Source organism: Macaca nemestrina, chromosome 3 (assembly GCF_043159975.1).
Source record: "Macaca nemestrina isolate mMacNem1 chromosome 3, mMacNem.hap1, whole genome shotgun sequence".
Lineage (NCBI taxonomy): Eukaryota > Metazoa > Chordata > Mammalia > Primates > Cercopithecidae > Macaca > Macaca nemestrina.
The window spans coordinates 161225015-161238522 of NC_092127.1; the positions used below are offsets into that span (position 1 = coordinate 161225015).

At 37.9% G+C, this 13508-nt stretch overlaps 1 protein-coding gene across 2 annotated transcripts in view; it reads left to right on the forward strand.

The window, feature by feature from the left end:
• LOC105487761 (ArfGAP with RhoGAP domain, ankyrin repeat and PH domain 2) overlaps nt 1-13508 on the forward strand; it is a 181612-nt gene that overhangs the window by 745 nt on the left and 167359 nt on the right. The gene's annotated exons all lie outside the window — the stretch shown is intronic.

Here is a 13508-nt window from a genome sequence, read left to right on the forward strand (position 1 = left end):
CTCCCACCTTGAGGTGATCTAGAGTTATTTTGATTTGGGGAAAGGGTTCGTGGAATTATATAGCCTTTGATAATCAGAGGAAAATACAAGAAAATAAGCTAGTTTGTGTGGAATAATGACATCTTAGGCTGTTGTAAGATAAGTATCCTGATAGCAAATTCTTTTCTTTTCTTTTCTTTTTTTTTTTTTTTGTTGCAAGCTTGTCCTTGAAGTAGGCTGTTCAGTAGAATGCAGACTTCGGTTAAAAAAAAAAAAAAAAAAAAAAAAAAAAAAAAAAGAAGTGTATTGAAAATAAGCTATTTTTAAAAGTACATTTAATAGGATGTCATTGTTATTACCCATAATAGTGTTGTACTTACAAGCTGAGTATTGATTTCCCTGCACTTAAGCACTCTACACCCCCGCGGGCTCATGGAACTTTGCCCATAAGTAATTGGAAGACGAAGTTATGGGTGTTTTAAAAAGGAAGCTAACTTTTTTAAGGAAAAGAGAGAAATACCTTTAAACTCTTATTGATGACTTCCATACACTTATAGGAGAAATATTGAGAGAAAATGCTCACGACATTCTTTGTCCAACAACGTTTAAAGAAGAAAAAAAGTGGGTCATGGAACTAGGCTAGGGTTAAGTGCAAATATCTTCCTGGCTTCTTTCCAAACATATTTAACACATACATATTTAAGGTGGTTCCTAACACGAAGAGGGTTTTATATAGATTTGTTAGTACTCAGAGATTTATTTAAATTAAATTATACCTAGAGGGTGACAGAGCTTGTTAAAACTTATTTATATGGATGTGCATGTGTTTGTATTTTTTCCTTCCTCTGTAAACCTGTCAGATTTTATGTGGCTTGTCTGTAAAAGGAGAAGCTGATGGTACATTTAAAAACAAATTCTTGTTTTTCTAATATCACTGCAAGCTCCTTGCAGTGTAAGGCTCATGGGTATGCAATAATACTTATCAGATCCAACTATTCTTGGATACTGTGGGTAAGTATAGAACTCAGATTATAATGAATTACAGTTTTCTGAAGAACTTTTACATTAACGCATTGAAACTATGAGGTTTTTAAAGTCTAGTTAGGATTCTGAGTTATAGACTTCATGGTATATGAGAAGGTTTTTTTTTGTTGCTGTTATTTTGTTTTATTACTTTCTAACCTACCTCCCTGCAACTGTGAGAAAGTTTGGTGAAAGTGACTATACAAATGCTAAGTATAAATGATAGTCATTGCTTTAATAGTTTTTTTTAGCACACATTTCCACCTGCTCTCATTTATTTATCGATACATTTCTTGGATACAATCTTTGCACATGCTACGTAGTGAGAATTTTGGTAATTCTTGGTGAAATATTAATTAGGTAGAGAACTTCATAATCTGGGAAATATGTCTTAGCTTTGACCACATACGGTGGATGTGAGATTAGAGGCTATGAGAGGCTGTCTTAATCTTTTCTGCAAAGTTCTGGACCTTGTAATTTATCGTATTAGTTATTACTTCTAAGTATTGGCCAGATTAAATATGTAATGGTAGTTAAACCATTTTGCTCACTTGTTTCTGTCTTTAAATGAAACAGTACTCAATGGTATTCTCACGTGATCCCTTCTAGTTAGAAAGTTGTCCTGTGAAATTTTGTTTCAGTTTCTGTTCAGCACAAGCTTACTTATTTACCCATGCTGCAGAGAAAAGAAAGGAGGCCTCATTTGGGTTGAAGTAGTCCTTTTGGGGAGCAGATTTGAGGTTTTTTTTAGAGTTCCTGAGAACTCATGAAGGATGATGGGGCCACTTCTGTATGTATTTAAAACAATGCTAAAATATAAAACCATGTGGAAATTAAGGTCATAAAATTGGATTTTTCTCACTATTAAAATTTAAGTGCTTTTTTGGAATATATCAAATTCTTTGCAAAAAGTTTTTTTTTGTGGTGTTTTTGGTATTCTTTATTGGCACTTACTCAGTAGTAATGAACTGATTGTCATATACATGCCATTTTCCTTTTCTTATAGTCATGTCTAATTTACCCTTTTAGATTGTAAACTATTGGAGGGAAGACTGTATCTTCACTTTCTTTTTAGCCCTTAGCACTGTTGTCAAATCAGATAGTAGATGCTGTTACCTTGAATGCCAAATATCTCCCTGACTTATCTTGGAGTGAGTAGTGTTGCTTAATATATATTGAATGAATACATGTAAAAAAAAAAAATGGACCAGTAAGGTAGGAGACGTTTTCTGAAATACCCTGTTTTTGTAAGAAAAAGAAACTTTGATAGTTGCTAAACCAATAGGAATAAACCCTCAAACTCAGTTGGAAAAGAGGTCAGGGTACTATTTATAAATGCAAAGAGAGGAAACACTCACAGTAGGCTATTCTGAAACATCTGGTTGTTTGTCTAAAAATATGACATACATTCAGAGAAATGGTGGAGTATACATTTATACAAAAGTTTTACAATTCTGCTTTTGTAGAAACTCTGGAAGAATAAATCATCCTCTGATATCCCAAGAATTACGGTTCTACCTTAGGAATCTCTCCATTAGAATTTAAAAAAAAATTCTCAAATCCTAGTGAATTAACTTAAAATCTGGATGGACAGCTTGAAAGACAAAAGACTTACAGAAGTTAAGGAGATTATCAGGCATTTTACTTTTGTGATATCATCCAGAACACCTAAACCTAGGTATCTCCTATGCTACTGATACGTTCTTTTACTAAGTCAAGGAATTAGCACTTGTGGTTTTCACTGGATGGAAATTAATATTAAGTTTTAGTTTTTTTTATTGTGTTTTTCAGATTGCACTATAAGTAAAATAATTAAAACACAGCTTAGAAAATCCTTACTCCTTGATCCAAGCTACAAAATGATTTTGCCTAGAGCCTACCTATTTTCAGCTAAAATCTCCATTATTCTCCATCCAGAAGACACTAATTAAATGCTTGTTGCTTACCAGGCGCTGTTCTAAGATCTTAATGCATATGGGCTCATTTCATCCTCAAAATAGCCCTGTGAGGTAGGCGCTATTACTTTCCCTGCTTACAAATGACAACAGTGAGGCTCAGGAAAAGAGAGGAATTCTCCCAAGGCCTCGCAGGTAGCACATGACAGAGCTGGAATCCCTGGTAAATCACTGTGCTTTGTGTCCCAGGTGTTAAGTCTTCAGGTGAAATTGTCATAATTCTTACAACTCTAACTACATCTATACATTACTACATTAAGAAAACTATGTTAACTGCCATGTTAGGTGCATTGTGGATTTATTAGAAGAATGATTTACAGTGATAATTTAAAGGAATGGTAATATTACTACACAGACAGAAGAATTCCATTCAAACCGAGTGCAATAGAGTGGTATGAATATGATTAAAGGCAATATTGTATACAATGGGTAAATTAATAATAGCCAACATTTATGGTGCAGTTGTAACTCATGTCAGATAGTCTTATATATCTTAAATATTTGACTTGTTTAATTCTAACAGAAATACTACACGATATGGGGTATATTACCCCTGTTTTATAAATGAGAAAAACAAGCTTCAGGAAGTTAAATAACTTAATCAAGATACATAGTTAAAAAGTGGGGAAGCCTGGATTGGAATTCCGGCATTGTGCTATCTATACTTACTGCCTGGGCAGAACTAATAAGGGATTGAGGAGGGATGGGATAGGCAGGGAAGCCTCATGAGTGTGGTGTTACCATACTTGGAAGACTTGAATTGGCTCCCAAACGAGAGTAAAAAAGTCCAGGGATGTACAGGGATTTCAGTTTGAATAAGAGTTGAGACGCTGGCCCAAATCTTCTAGTCTGTCTTCTGATCTCCTTTTTTACTGGGTAAAAAGAACACATACTATAAAATTTACCATCTTAATCATTTTTAGTATATAGTTCAGTAACGCTAAGTATATTTACATTGCTGAGAAACAGATCTCCAGGCCATTTCCAGTTGGTAGAACTGAAACTCTATGCTTGTTAAACAACTCCTTACCTCTCTTCACCCCTCTGGTAGCCACAGTTCTACTTTCTATGAATTTGACTATGGTGGATACCTAATGTAAGTGGAATCATATATTTGTCTATTTTATGACTGGTTTTTCACTTAGCATAATGACCCTTGGGGTCCATCTATATTGTAGCATATGACAGTATTTCACTCCTTTTTAAGGCTTTTTAGTATTTCATTTTGTGTATATACTACACTTTCTTTATCCATTCATCCATTCATAGACATCTGGGTTGCTTCCACTCCTTATCTACTTTTACACTACATTTAATATTAAACCTTTAAGACCATAGTCAGGTATCTTTTTTAAATTAATACTTTCTTCTTCTTTCTTCTTTTTTCTTCTTCTTTCTTCTGCTTCTTTTTTTCTTTTTTTCTTGAGACAGCATCTTGCTCTGTCCCTGTAGTGGCATGATATTGGCTCACTGCAACCTCTGCCCCCTGGGTTCAAGCGATTCTCGTGCCTCAGCCTCCTAAGTAGCTGGGATTACAGGCGTGTTCCACCATGCCCAGCTAATTTTTGTGTTTTTAGTAGAGATGGGATTTTACCATGTTGGCCAGGCTGGTCTCAAACTCCTGACCTCAGGTAATCTGCCCGTCTGGGCCTCCCAAAGTGTGCTGGGATTACAGGCGTGAGCCACCATGCCTGGCCTTAATACTTTATTTTCTTCTCAAGCAGATTTGTATTTGTATTTGTTTATTTTATCGTGACCATTGACTTCATGTGGGCAGTGAATACTTATTTTGGTCATATTTGGTTATTTGATTTTGGCTTCATATTGTTGCACTCTATCAATTGTACTATGGTCCTGTGTTAGCTGTCTTTCTGCGGTGATAGATGCAAAATAAATTTTAATAGACGAAATTCTACATTGCTTTATATAGCAATTACAAAGATGTTCTCCCTTAATTTGTCATTGGCTGTCAACTCTCAGGCAATTAAATGTAAATGAATGTAGGCTTCCAGGTTTAGCCACGTACATGGACACATATCAAACTTAAATGGTGTATACAACTTGAATTTGCAAGATATGGTATATTTAAACAGCATTTCCCTAGTGTGAATATAAGCGCTTATGAATAGCTAGACAAAGGAGAGGGAGACTATTAAGTCTTTGCTACCTCTTTACTATTAAATCAACTTTATATCTACTATGAGGCATTACAGTTTACAGCACAGGTTGTGGAGTCTGACTCTCAGAAACACTTAGTGTTTCCACTGTTTACCTATTGCGTGACATTCAGCATGGGATTTTCCTCCCTGCAGCTGTGAGGAGTAAATGAGATCCTACACAAATGGTTTGCAAATACTCCGCAACTATTGGCTATTATTATTAGCATGCAATTCTGAAGGAGAACGAAAGAAGATGGATGTGTTTTGTTGGATGGGAAAGGAGTAGTGATTGAGGTAGAGAACAGGGGCAGAGGAGGTAAGAGCCTGTGAGTGACCTCAATTAAAAGAGATGACCACATTGAGGGAACTGGGCTTCCTGTAAGGGGTTTAATGGGGCTGGTGTTGCCACACCAAGGTAGGTGAATGGATGGCAGAGGAGACAGATGCCAAATGACCCGTTTTATACTTTTTCTGGGGGCTAAGCACTCAGAATAGAAAAATAAGTTAGTAGGCCTGACCTTTATCCTTTTGCAGTCTGCTCTATACTGTGGGATAGAGGAAGGAATGCAACCATAAGCATATTTTCTCTAAAATACTTCCTCATCTACATGGTTCTGGGGAAGAGTCAGATTGAACATGTCTTTGTCAGTACTTGGAGTGATTATTTTGATAGTAGTTCGCTCAATGTGCAAATAACACAATACCTATTTCTGTATTTTGTGCTGAAGCAAAGGCGGTGTATTGGTCCATTTGTATTGCTATAAAGGAATACCTGAGACTGGGTAATTTATAAAGAAAACAGATTTATTTGGCTCACAGTTCTGTAGGCTGCACAGGTATGGAACTGGCATCCACTCAGCTTATGGTGAGGCCTCAGGAAGCTTACAATCATAGTGGAAGGCAAAGGGGAAACTAGCATATCGGATACCAGGAAGGAACAAGAGAAGGAGGAGGTGCCAGGCTCTTTTGAACAAGTACATCTTGTATGAACTCATAGAAAACTCACTCATTACCATAAAGACCACACAAACCATTCATCAGGGATCCACCCCCATGACCTCCCACTGAGAGGTCCCCTCCTACTAGACCTACTTCCAACATCAGAGGTCACATTTCCACGTGAAATTTGGAGTGGACAAAACACCCAAACCATATCAGATGGACTTCTAGAAGACCTGTACCCTCAACTAGTTAGTTCAGCGTGCTGTCCATATGGAGACTTCCAATTTTCCAAGGAATTAGTGATTTCTTCACAACAAGTTTATTAGCAAATAATAATTTGTTGTTTGATTTTGGCTTCATATTGTTGCATTATATCAGCTGTACTGTAGTCCTGCATGAGCTGTCTTTCTACAATGACAGATACAACAATAAATTTTGATGAACTCAATTCCATATTACCACTGCTGTATATAGCAATTACAAAGATGTTCTTCCTTAATTTGTCATTGCCTCTTAACTCTTAGACAGTTAAATGTAAATATATGTAGACTTCTAGGTTTAGCCACATACATGGACATTCATCAAACTGAAGTGGTGTATTACAGGGACACTTGAAGGCAGGGACACTTTTCTCTTTTATCATCTATAGTGTTGGGTACCGTATTGGGAACTGATTAATTATAGAGAATTGAAGGAGTAAAAATCATACTTGAATTTTTTACCTGGGTACTATCGCAGAATGTCATAGTCACTTTTTCTGTCTACTGGCGTCATTTAGTCATTAAGACCAGTAAAAGCATTTTCTCAGGTATCTCTGAATCTAGTCAAGGGATATAGTTCCAATCCATTGGGAACCTCTGCTCTGGAATACAACCAGCTCTCATTGTTATTGGGATCTGTAAGACTTGTATTGAAAATGTTGAAAAGTTTCATTATTCATTTAGCAGCCCAATTTGTAAATCTATATTGATCCTCTGACTACTATTAAGCCCATTTTCTCACAAAGTTTCTAACTTTGCTAAGAATGTGTTTCTGATTTTTCATTGATATGCTCCCTTTTTGTTTTAATGGATTGATCATATGACTGATACGATTGTACTATGCTGTTTTCCATCCTGTCACATATAGTCAGGCAAAGGGGATTCTAGAAGTTGTCTGAATGACATCATGGTTTAATGAAGTAACCCTTGGTTTTCAGTTTTTTGCTTTCCTTGTTCAACTAGAAGATTGATGACAAAGCTCCACTAGTAATGGGTAGTGGGGAGGGAATTTGGAAGGGGCTTACTGTAGTGGCTTTCCTTATTCAAGACATTAGGAGGGGGAAGCCTGTCCAACCTATTTATTATTATTATTATTATTATTATTATTATTTGAGACAGGGTCTGGCTGTGTTGCCCAGACTGGAGATCAGTGGTGCAATCTCAGCTCACTGAAACCTCCTCCTCCTGAGCTCAAGCCATCCTCCCACCTCAGCCTTCTGAGTAGTTGAGACTACAGGTGTGCACCACCACACCCAGCTAATGTTTATATATTTTGGTTAGAGACAGTTTCGCCGTGTCACCCAGACTGTTCTGGAAATCCTGGGCTCAAGCAATCCGCCCACCTCTGCCTCCCAAAGTGCTGCAATTACAGGCATGAGCCACCTCACCCAGCCTGGCCCAACCCATGAGTTTTTAGAAGTCCCACAGATGGTTTAGGATGTTTCTCACTGATACCTCCTGCCCCGCCCCTCATACTCAACTCCTGATTTGAGGACCTCTGTTAATGGTTAGATGAATTGGAGAAATCTGTGCTTGAAATCAATTTGCTGCATACTAGCTTGATTAAATAGACAACATTTTAAAACAGTATGCACCTTCCACTCCTCATCACAAAGCAAGAAGTTATTCAGCAGTTATATAGAAAAGTTATTCAGCAAACATTTATTGAGCTGAGCAGTGAACAGTAGACAAGATCCCTGCCTTCTTGGAGCAGTCAACAGATATCAGCAGTAGTAGATGCCATGGAGACAGATAAAGCAAGGATAAGGAATGGTGAGTCACAAGGCATGCTTGTATAGCATAGATTAGGGAGGGACCACCTCTCTGAAGAGGGTGCATTTGAGCAGAGACATACCAAAGTGATGGAGTGACTGGAGACATGGGTGTATGCTGGAGAAGAAGGTTGGAAAGAGACAAGATCAAGAGGTAAGGTCTGAGGAAGGAACAGAAAGGAGGCTGGCTCTGAGGCTGTCAAGTGATGGAGGGGGAAAGTCAGGGAAGATTAAGTTTGGAAGTCATAGGGAGTGATATGGTGTGACTTTTCTTATGACATTAATCATTCTGGCTCCTGTAGTGAGAATCTACTGTGTCGGGGAGAGGGGGCCAGGACAGAATCAGGAATATCAGTCTAAGAGGCTATTGCAGTGGTCTAAGAGAGATATGGTGGCTTAGGCTGGAATGTGAGCAGGGGAGATAGATAGTGCTACTGAATTCAGGATATAGTTTAAAGGCATAGCACAGTAAAGTAACAAGGTCCTGTTCATTGAGTGATATGGTAAGCTGGGCATGTAACAAGTGCTCCTGAATGTTACTTCCATTTCATTGCCTCGTGGAATTGGTTCAGGATAGCACGGGGAGATGTACAGCCATGTCTGTAACACCAAATATTTATACATTCTCTAAACATGTACTGCGTATACATGATGCACCATGTTTATAAGCAAGTAATCTGGCATTCATTGTGCAGCTTATATGGGTTTGTCCTGTTGGCAGAGTTTATTATAATAAAATAATAGTGATAATGGCAACACTTACTTAGAATTTGTAATGTCCAGTTGTTGTTATAAGTGCTGTGTATGTATTAATTCATGTAATTCTCACAGTAACCCTATGAGGTAGGTACTAATATTACTCCCATTATTTTTGACTAAGAAACTAAAGCACAGAGAAGTTAAATACACAAGATAATAAAGCTAGTAAGTGTAGGAATTGGAATTCAACACAAGTTGTCTGGATTCAGAGTCTTGGCATTTATATTACACTATCTGTGGAAGAGCAGAGTATAATTAAACACTTGCTATGGTCTGAATGTATGTGTCCTCCATCCCCCACTCCTGATTTTTGTGTTGAAACCTGACTGCTCAAGGGAATGGTATTAAGAGGTGGGGCTTGGGGGAGGTTATTAGGTCATGAGGCCAGAGCTGTCCTGAATGGAATTAGTCTTCTCAGAAGAGAGGCCTGAGGGAGGTGTTTGTTTGCCCCTTGCCCTTCTGTCACGTGAGAACATATAGAAGGCATTATCTGTGATGTCTGCAGGTGCCATGACCTTGGACTTCCCATCCTCCAGAACTCTAAGTAATGCATTTTTGTTGTTTATTAATTATCCAGTCTAAGGTACAGATGTTCCCCAACTTATTATGGTTTGACTTGGGATTTTTCGACTTTATGATGGAGTGAATGTGATATGCATTTGGGAGAAACCACACTTCTCTAGTGATGCTGGGCAGTGGCAGCAAGCCCTGGCTCCCTCTCAGCCGCACGTTTTCAGCTTATAATATTTGCAGTATACAATGGGTTTATTGGGATGTAACTTCATTATAAGTCCAAGAGCATTTGTATTTTGTTAAATCAGTCTGAATGAACTGGGACAACACTCTAAGAAGTAAATAGTGTAGGAATACGGAGAAGAGAATGCATTTCTTATTCACTAGAACTCTTGTGAAGGAAAGTGTTTTAGACCTCAGAGAACAGAAAATTTAACTGTGGGGACACAATGACTATAGTGGTGAAAATAATTACAGTGACGAAGTGAATGTTTACTAAGCATCAGTACATGCTAGGCACTATGCACGAGTCACTTATGATGAATTATCTCATTTAATCTTCACCAATGCTTGATAATCTGGAGTATTTCCATTTTATGGGAAAGGAAATGGAGACATTGACATAGGCACGGGCCTATATTTACACTGCTAGAAAGTGGAGGAGGTGGAATTTTAATTTAGTCTTACTGCAAACTTGTGTGCAGGATGTTAGGTGGGGGATTTTATCCAAGAGGAGGATAGTGATAAGCTTAGGCTCAGGTGGGCTGGTATAAAGCATGTCTGGGAAGCCTCAAGAACTTAGAACTGTAATTTACCACATTTTTTTCACACATCCCAGTTATAATTGGAGGATATAACAAGTGTAGACTCCTAGGACCCACAGCAGTTGTTGATGTACAGAAGATCCACAGATCAGTACCTGGAGGGTCACTGATCTAGAGTGTGGCGTACATGCCATAAACTGCAATTGGAGGTCAAAACATGGAGAGCCTCAATTTCGTATTAAGGAGCTTTCACATACTGAAATTTTATAGTTAGGCATGATTATCTCTGTGTATCTAATGATGTGCTTGGGGCTAGAGCATCTAAGGAAAGAACTGGATCTGTGAACACTCTTGGGTGTTCACACAGTTAAAATGTCAGGCAATTTGGAGGACAGAGTTGACATTAACGTGCAGAGAGGATTTTAGGGCTGTGGGAGGGAGCCTTTTTCATAGCATGAAAAGGAAACAGATTCATTAACCATATTCAGCATGTTGAGTGATAGAGAGAGATGGTTTTGGGTAAAGCTTTTGGTATATCTTTATTTGATTTGACCACCTAGGAAGTATATATGTATCTGCCAAAGAAAGGAAAGGGCTGTGTATTAAAACGAAAGTACACACATATATACCAAAAAACGAATACAGTGGGCTTGTCAATCTCTTCTGCCATTTTTATCAGCCTCTCTCACGTCTCTTAAACATGTTCCAAGTGCTTTGCAAAGCTCTAGTATAGAAATTATAAATGTATGTTAAGGAAGGAATGATTCATTCTTTTTTGAGGGGTTGATAAGAAGCCTTCACAGAGGAGGTAATACCTGCCTATTTATAATTTTAAATGGTGCTTAAGAAAGCAGATAGAGTGTATGCAAAAAGGCATGGAGCTGCTAAACAGCTTGTTGCCTCAGGGAAATAATTGACAAGAATGGACTAAAGTGAATGAAGGATGTTGGTAGAATGTTTAAAAGCGTTGAATATGAGCTTGTTGTTGATACAGAGGAATTCCTCTCTCATAGGAAATATGAGCATGGTGTCTGACACATAATTGCTGTTTATATCAATAGCACCTGCTATTATTATTGCTAGAGACAAAAATGTGATTTGGCACTATAAGCAATATCAGCATAGACTTTATCTGGTTGAGCATGTGGAGTTACATACCGAATTATGTATTTGATAGTTCATTGACTGATGCATGGAGACTGGGCTGAGAGATTTGTTCAGGGACCGTTGCAATAATCCAGGCAAAAGATGTCATGAGGTTTGGAACCATGACAAAAGCAGTGAGGATGGAGTAAGTGTATTAGTCAGCTCAGCTGTTATGACAAAATACCACAGGCCATGTAGCTTAAACCACATACATTTATTTTCTCACAGCTCTAGAGGTTGAGAAGTCCAAGATCCATTTGCCAGCTGATAAGTTTCCTAGAGTTCCTCTTCCTGGCTTACAGATAGCCGCCTTTTCCCTATGTCCTTCATAGAGGGCTCTGGGACCTGAGGGAAAGAAAACTCTCTGGTGTCTCTTATAAGAAACTAATGCTGTCTTATCAAGGTCCCATCCTGATGACCTCATTTAACCTTAATTACCTCCTTGGAGGCCCTGTCTCCAAATACAGTCACAGTAAAGGTTAGGGCTTCAGATATGAATTTTGGGAGGACATAATTCTGTCAGTAGCAAGGAGTAAAATCAGGAGCTCACCTGCTTCCTTGAATGTGGTGGATAATACAAAGGTGGGCTTGGGAATGCAGTCTAGGTTTTAGATTTGGGGCAGGGATGCATCAGGAGGTTTCTTGATGTGCATGTGTATATGTATTTTATTGAAATTGTTTTTCTCCTATTAACGTTTTTGTGGACACTGGTAAGCAAAACTGTGACTTTTTATAATTTATTCTACTTCAGAAGGAAAATGCTTCTAATCTTCTCAAGTTATTGGCCAATTTATCATGTTTATAAATTCTAAAGTGGGTGAATACATTATGTCCACTTATTGTTCCATTGGTAGTAATTATTTCCATCCTGTGATAAGGCTAGTAAAAATAGATGATACATTTGTTACAAAATAATTGTGTAGAATGAAAGTGGCTTATCTGAGAATTGAGTTTGTATGTAGTGTTGAGGTGTAACTTTTCTTTTTTCAAATCTGTCTGTCTGTCTGTCTGTCTGTCTGTCTGTCTATCTATCTATCTATCTATCTATCTATCTATCTATCTATCTATCTATCTTTGAGATGGAGTCTTGCTCTGTTGCCAGGCTGGAGTGCAGTGGCGCCATCTCAGCTTATTGCAGTCTCTGCCTCCCAAGTTTGAGGGATTTTCCTGCCTCAGCCTCCCGAGTAGCTGGGATTACAGGCGTGCACCCCCACACCCAGCTAATTTTTGTATTTTTAGTAGAGACAAGGTTTCACCATGTTGGCCAGGATGGTCTTGATCTCCTGACCTCAATTGATCTGCCCACCTTGGCCTCCCAAAGTGCTGGGATTACAGGTGTGAGCCACCGCACCTGGCCGAGGTGTAACTTCTTTGTGTGTGACATTTAAGCATTTTAGGTGTTACTCTGGGATGCCTTATTGACAAAGGGATTTCCTGCCTTTCATCATTTATTTTGTATTTTTATTTCTCTGCTCCTACAGTGTGTCCTAAAGAAGATATATGCTTTCCCTTTTATCCTATACCTGTTTGTTACTGCTTGCTGATATTTTAAAATAGTTGAAGCAGTAGCTTGTGGGCAGTTGGCATGTAGCATATGCAGAGTCCAAGTAGTGCCTTTTGCAGAACTATTTCAAGGGGTTTTTCAGTCCTGCATCAAAACTTGCTCAGGGAAATTTTCCTTGTTTGGGTGTGTCTCATTTTATTACTTCAGTATATATGTGTCATACCTGCTCTGTACTTTTTTATTGACGCACAGTGGACAGAAACTTGCACATATGCATTTTCATAAACTGAACACACCTGTATAATTAGCATCTGGAAAAATGGACTTTTAAAAAAGTTTAATTATGTTGTTTGGGAGAAAAATAAACTTATGAATTTCCTGTGTACATTGGAGGACACATGACCTTTAAACCTTTACGTTGTCCTTTTATATTAGCATATTTTCTGTTATCTAATGTATTTAAGAATTAGCTGATTATTCAGTGTCATATCTTGTATATCACTATTGTTTACATATAATGCTGCCTGCTTTTATGAAATGAAAATTATTGAACTGAGAAATATGTTCTGACTGCGTTTTAAGTATTTGAAAGAAAGTGCAGTGAAAGAGAAAGTTGTTTATATTCAGTTACTGTTAAGAAAATTGCATAAAACTTGAAAGTCAAAAGAACATTCTTTCAGTGCCTTTGTGGGAATATTGTTTAACAAGACCACCTTAGAGATATTTTAATCC